This window comes from Porites lutea, chromosome 12 (genome assembly GCF_958299795.1).
Source record: "Porites lutea chromosome 12, jaPorLute2.1, whole genome shotgun sequence".
Lineage (NCBI taxonomy): Eukaryota > Metazoa > Cnidaria > Anthozoa > Scleractinia > Poritidae > Porites > Porites lutea.
The window spans coordinates 7249372-7256021 of NC_133212.1; positions in this window are offsets into that span (position 1 = coordinate 7249372).

The following is a 6650-nucleotide window of genomic DNA, read 5'->3' on the forward strand; positions in this document are numbered from 1 at the left end:
TATAAAAATAGAAATTTAAAAAAATTGAAAATCTGGGATTTTTCCAAAGGGGTTAGTCCATGGTTTTGGTAAAAAAATGAAACTTTTCCACCTTTTATTATTGGCAAAAATAAAACAGCCAGAGAAATGTGTTTGACGATATTCTAGAAAAAAAAAAGTGTTTTTAGACACTAAAATCAGAAAGTCAAAAAAGGCGAAGAATCGGGATATTTTTTCCAAAAAGGTTAGTCCATGGTTTTGGTCAAAAATTTGAAATTTTTCCATGTTTTTATTTTTGGCAAAATCAGCCAGCAAAATGTGTTTGACGATAATTATTCTAGAAAGGAACAAGGCGTTTTTAGACTCTAAAATCAGAAAGTTAAAAAAGTCAAAGAATCATGGTTTTAGTCAAAGGAATGGTCATGATTGAATGCAGTGCAAAAATTAATGTCAATTACTAACAAATATGAAAACTCGGAAACTCCAATTAAACAGTATACTAATGACAAACTCAAACAAAACTTCCTGAAAGAAACTTAAAATTATGCAAAGGCTAATGCCTGTTTTCTTCAGTCCACAAAATGGTTTCTTGCTGGACGTGTCGTCAATAATTTATGCTGACAGAACTTTCTGTTTCAATGATTCTCGCTATGTGATTCTCATAGTCAGGAAACAATATGCAACTAGTAACTTACTTCTGAGTATTTAGTAGGATGACGAGGGTGACTGGGATAACTAGGATGACTGGGATAACTAGGGTGACTATGGTGACTGGAATGACTGGGATTACAAGGATGACTGGACGGCTTGGATGACTGGGATGATTTAGACAACTAAGGATGACAAGGGTTCATGACTAATATTAATGAGGATGACAAGGGTGCCTCTGATTACTAGGATGACTGAGATGTCTGGGATGGCTAGGATGACAAGGATCACAGGCACTGCAATGGTGACTTTGGTGACTGGGGGGGGGGGTGGGGGGTGGGATAAGGTGAATGATTCTATGACTGGGATACATAGGATTATTGGAATGCCTGGGATACCTGGTGACTCGGATGGCAAGGATGCCTATGATGAACTTGACATAAGTAGGATAACTGGGTTGACTGAGATGACTAGGACTAGGCTTATTCCGTGCTAGACACCCCAGTCACAGAACAAAGTGTCATACCAGTTTAGAAGGTTAAAAAAAAGCTTTTAATACCTGGAATGCCTGAAACTACTAATGGGACACTGCCATCCTCAGCTGTCACTTTTAATGTCGTCCCTTTATTGTAGAAATTGTTTGATATCCAACTTGTGATGGGCCAGGAAATTTCCAAAACATTCCCAGATAGGAGGGGTTCTGTGAAATGGGCAGAAATGTACTGTAAGAGATAAAAAATTTTATGCAAAAAAAATTCAAAATGCCAAATATGGATGCCCCTTTTTGCAAAAATAATAATTATTTTCCTAGAAGATTAAATAAATGAAGCCTTGCTTTGATCTTTTTACTGAAAAAATAAATTAATAACAAACCCAAACAAACACCAGAAATATGTCTGAAACATGTGTAATAAGGAAAAAAGACAATCAGGCAAAATAAATAAGTTTGTGGTTTTCTGGCAAACTCACAGTCATGTCTTGATATTTGCTGTGATTGATCATAAGACAAAAAACATTGCCGAAATATCTCAAGTGTTCATGGTTTTGTCAGAGTTTTACAGCAAAATTCATTAAAGATGTTTACAAAAAGACTACAAAAGCCTGCCTGCAATATTAGATTTCTAATCTGGGTCCAGTTAATAATAATAATAATAATAATAATAATAATAATAATAATAATAATAATTAAAATTTGAAGGTAGGTTAGCACTAACTTGGGTTAAATTAATTTTTGAATCTGGTTTTCTTTTTGGCATTTTCTTTGATAATTTTCTCAGTCTATTTTTTGGAGCATCCAATCATCAAATTAGAGAATTAAGGCTTTCATATCTGAATTCAAATTTTGCACTAACCCTGGGTTATCTTAACTCAGCTATGTTAATTTTAATGCTTTTGTGACCTGACAACAGCTTTCAGTTGGTTTTATTGTGAGTACCAACCCAAGAAACATTAAGTAAGAGTAATAAGGTAAAGTGGTCCAAGGCAAAAAAAATGGCTGAAGAACAACAGCTGGGTGATTATAACCTGCCCCAAAAGTCCACTCCCTCAAAGGAGAAATACCCTGAGCAAAAAAGCTGAACCCCACAATCAGCAATCTCCCGAATTTGGTCATAAAAAGTGTAAAGCCAAGTCTCTGTAACAAAGACGGGCAACTAGTACATGTACCAATATTATTATTCTTGACAGCATACATACCAAACCAGTTAATATGTCAAGACTGTGATTCTGCATGGCTGTTATCCTCTTATTTATCCTGTCTCTCAAAAGAATGCAGTCCATTTCTCTTACTGTCTGACCATTGTGCCATATTTGTTGTCTTTTTTCTGCTTGAAAAATAAATATTTAACCATTTTTATTAGCACATGAACTGATGATATGAGAGCAACTTTTTTGTCAAAAATCTCATCACTCAATGCAATTCATATAAACACATTATAAACACGAATAAAAGCATAATAACTTTTCCTAGATGGAAAACATTGACCATTTAGAGCTAATATGTTGAAATAGTTGATAAGCTTGAAAACTGTGGTTTTGAAATTTTAAATCATGATGTCAGGACTTATTAAGTGCAAAAAGGGGAGGCTGAAAAATAATGTGATAATGTTCCATTCAATTGCACAATAGTTTTAAACTCCGCTGATTACTGATCTCTTAAACCCACTTATGGATATTCCATTATAAAATTATATCTGCTTTGAGTCTTATGACCCAATCAAATGAATGCATGTTCTTAAACCATTCCAGTCAACCAAGTTTTTCAAGGAAATGTATAGAAATCGATGTGGAGAATTTTAATGTCGAAATTGGGGCTTAAAGGGTTACAGGCTTGTTTATAGTGGAAAGTGCACTAAGCCTATCCAGCTAGTTTACAGGCGCACTCTTCACAAATGCTTAGAAACAAATAATTCAAAATATAACATAGCACAATTCAAAATTCCAGCAGGCACCCAGTTGGCTATTTACAAAGGTGGCCAAGGATTTGTACTAGGGACAACCGAGAACAAATCCAGATCGTGAGTCTGACATGCTGACCACTCGGCCAGGCCTGGTAGGGGTAAAAGGATGAAGCCCATGCAAGAATAGAGGAAAAATAACCACACTGTAGCTTGCCATAACTGCCTGCATTAGCTGTATTCGGAGATTCCAACCCTCTCGATCTGATTTGTTGTCTCCTATTCTCCCGATTTTTATCAGATTCTACCTATTAATCATTAACCTCCAAAAACAAGGGGAAAAATTCCTTATCTTAAGCATTGTTTTTTGCGATCTAAGTGTAAAACGTTATGTATTACACTTTCTTTTCCTTTTCTTTTCCAGTCTCATTGAACACTGCGTTTTCTGCAGGCTCCTAGGGCCAGCAGTCTATGCAGAAGGTTTACCAAGTATAACAGAGCCTATACCAGTGTTGCCTTCAGCTAAAATTAATGCATTTATGTCTTGTATACGTACATTAAGTTTAGAGCGGAGCTCTCGCGTATGCAAAGCAGGCGCAGCGGAGCACCAAGGGTAAGAAAATTTGGTTATCTGTGCATAAGATATCTGTGATAACAATGAAATCCTTATAGAATATTACAAAAATGATGTGGAAATGCAGGAATTGCCTTTTGAGAGAAAATAAATTTGCAAAATTTCATGGTTTCATAGGGGATCATACCCCCAGATGGCCGACCTCGCTAGAGGCTTGCACCTTAGGAACTTGTGTGAGTGCCTTTGTCGCTAAAAAATACTCCCTATTTTCCTTCAAAAGGGGTTGCAATTCCTCTACATGTAATTGGGCACGTGACTTAAAAAAAAATGAAATTCTAACAAAGAACATTTTGTTTGTCCACTCCTCCCTGACTGACCCCTCTTCATCAAAGCCATTCTGACAGTTAACATTCTTATCTAAGCAACTACTATGTAGTTTCCTTAGTTCTAAAATTGCACAGTAAGCTTAAACCGTCATTATATCTTGCCTGTACTATGATCAAAACTCTCCACATGCCACAGTGCTTTTTCACTCAGGACTTAGCCTCCTTGTTCCAAAATAGAGTACCTTCTTTTAATCACATTTAAATGATCCAGAAAATAATCAGTCACTGAACTGAAAGATCAAGCTGTGTTCTGGCAGAATCTGTGCTTTCATTTGAAGTTAGTTGAACGAGGGAACCATCGTATCATCATTAGACGCCATCTTGGTTCCCCTGGTCCCCAAGCCCCACTCGGTAGAAACGTAGGGGAGGGGTGAGGTGAGGCGTTGACATGAGAAGTGGCCAAGAAAAAGCGATCAGTTAAAACCTTCTTTTATGTCGATTTATCGAATTTAAAGTTTCTATTTATCTTTTCTTACAATTTTTTCAAATGCAAGCGAATTCTTTTTGTGCCGAATTCCTAAGAACTATATTCAACTTCGGGAAGAGAAAGAACATTTAGCTGCTGCTTGTTTACGTCCTCCATAAAACGTGAAAATAGGCATTTTCCCGTCGTAGTCGTGCAGTGACGGCAGAGAAATGCACAAAAAGCGAAAAAATGCACAGGAGCCCATCAAACAAGCTATTGCTGTTTTGACGTTCTCGTTGTCGTCGCCGTCGTGGCATCTTAAACTCCCTATTACTTAACATGCAGTCAATCCTGAAAAATGGGTAATATCCATAAAAGGTAGCGAGTTGGGAGGTCAATGTAACCTCAAAGCATTTTCCATGCTTGAAAACGTGTATGCAAGTTTTATACGCCGTAGTTTCCATACTTGCTTACCTCGACCCTCTGCAAACTTGCCTAAAATACGACTGCTGCATGCCACATTATTTCACTTTTAGGAACCGTTAATTTTTTTATCAGGTAGGGGAGGGCAGGTAAAGTTTGGTGGGGGGAAGGGGGCATGAAAAAATACGGCTTTAAGGAGGGAGGGGGTCAGGAGAAACATATAACATATTGGGTATAAAGGGGGGGGGGTTATCAAAAATTTTCTTTCAAGTTTTGCAGTGACGGCATCTGTCACAATGCGTTTCTCACGTTCAGAATGTTTCCATTTTCCCAGGAAAGTATGCCCACGGTCTCCCTAAGTTATTATGCACCCAAAGGCAATTCTACCCCACCAAAATGCAAAAAACCATACCAAATCGAAAGTTTCGTCGGGAAAAAATAACAGTCTCCATTTCCACAGGAACAAATCGAATAGCGTTGCCATTGATGGAAATTTTTTTTCACCACAACTACCTCAACTACTCAGGCAGTTTTATTTGGCTTCTTCAGGTAGTGTTTATGGTCTAAAATCGTTCTTTTCTATCCAAAACATCCAAAATCGATCTTTTCTGGCTTGATTTGCCAAAACACACAATTGATAAAAAGTTCCAATTGTTGACAATTGGGAAAATTTCAGTTTTTTGGGCATTTTTTAAACTTCACTTTTCTGGTCTAAAAAGCGTTCTGTTCATTCCAAAATATTAAAAACGATCTTTTCTGGCTTGATTTCCCCAGAAACACAGTTGACAAGAAGTTTGAATTTTTGACAAAAAGCTTGGACTAACCCCTTTGGAAAACTGTTATTCTTGGACTATTTTAAAGATTCACGTTCCTGGTCTAAAAAGCATTCTTCTTTATTCAGAGTGTCCAAAAAAGGTCTTTTCTGGCTTGAGAAGATCGAAAGAAATATCACATTTTTGACCTTAATCGTGGACTTACCCTTTTTAGCCTCAATTTTCATCTAAAACGTTTTCAATTAATATAAATATTATTATTATTATTATTATTATTATTATTATTAGAAGGAGCAGCAGTAGCAGTAGCAGTAGCAGTAGTAGTAGCAGTAGGAGTAGTACTAGTAGTGGTAGTAGTGGTAGTCGTAGTGGTAGTCGTAGTGGTAGTAGTAGTGGTGGTAGTGGTGGTAGTGGTAGTGGTAGTGGTAGTGGTAGTCGTAGTGGTAGTAGTAGTGGTAGTGGTAGTGGTAGTGGTAGTGGTAGTGGTAGTGGTAGTGGTAGTGGTAGTGGTAGTGGTAGTGGTAGTGGTAGTGGTAGTGGTAGTAGTAGTAGTAGTAGTAATAGTAGTTTTAGATAACTATTTTTGTAGTATACCTAGCTTTGCATAATAACAATTCTGTGGAGATGGGAACGGACTTGCGTCTAACTAAAGAGTGACCAATTTTAGAGGATTAAGTTTTCTTGATGTGCCTTTTCTCGCCAATTGTTCAAACATTTCAGTCCCCAAAGCCAAAATAATACAATTAATAGCAGTAACAACTGAAGATAACTTTGGATAAGTGGCCATCTTTATTGAAAGATTTCAAGCATAGATATGGTCAGAGATACAACAAATAACCCGAGGTTTTGAACGACAGGAAATAACTTGTCTATCGTACATTGTAGGAGTTTCCCTTAATATACCATCCTAGCATTTCTAAACTTCCTGTTTACCCGCTTAGCAAAGAATGTAACAACTAAGGTATTGCGGCTTACATTGGGCAAAATGAGAACAAAACTGGTTCTTGTGTAAATATTTTAGTCTTCGTAATGAAATTTTTTCGCTGTACGGAAACTTAATCAATT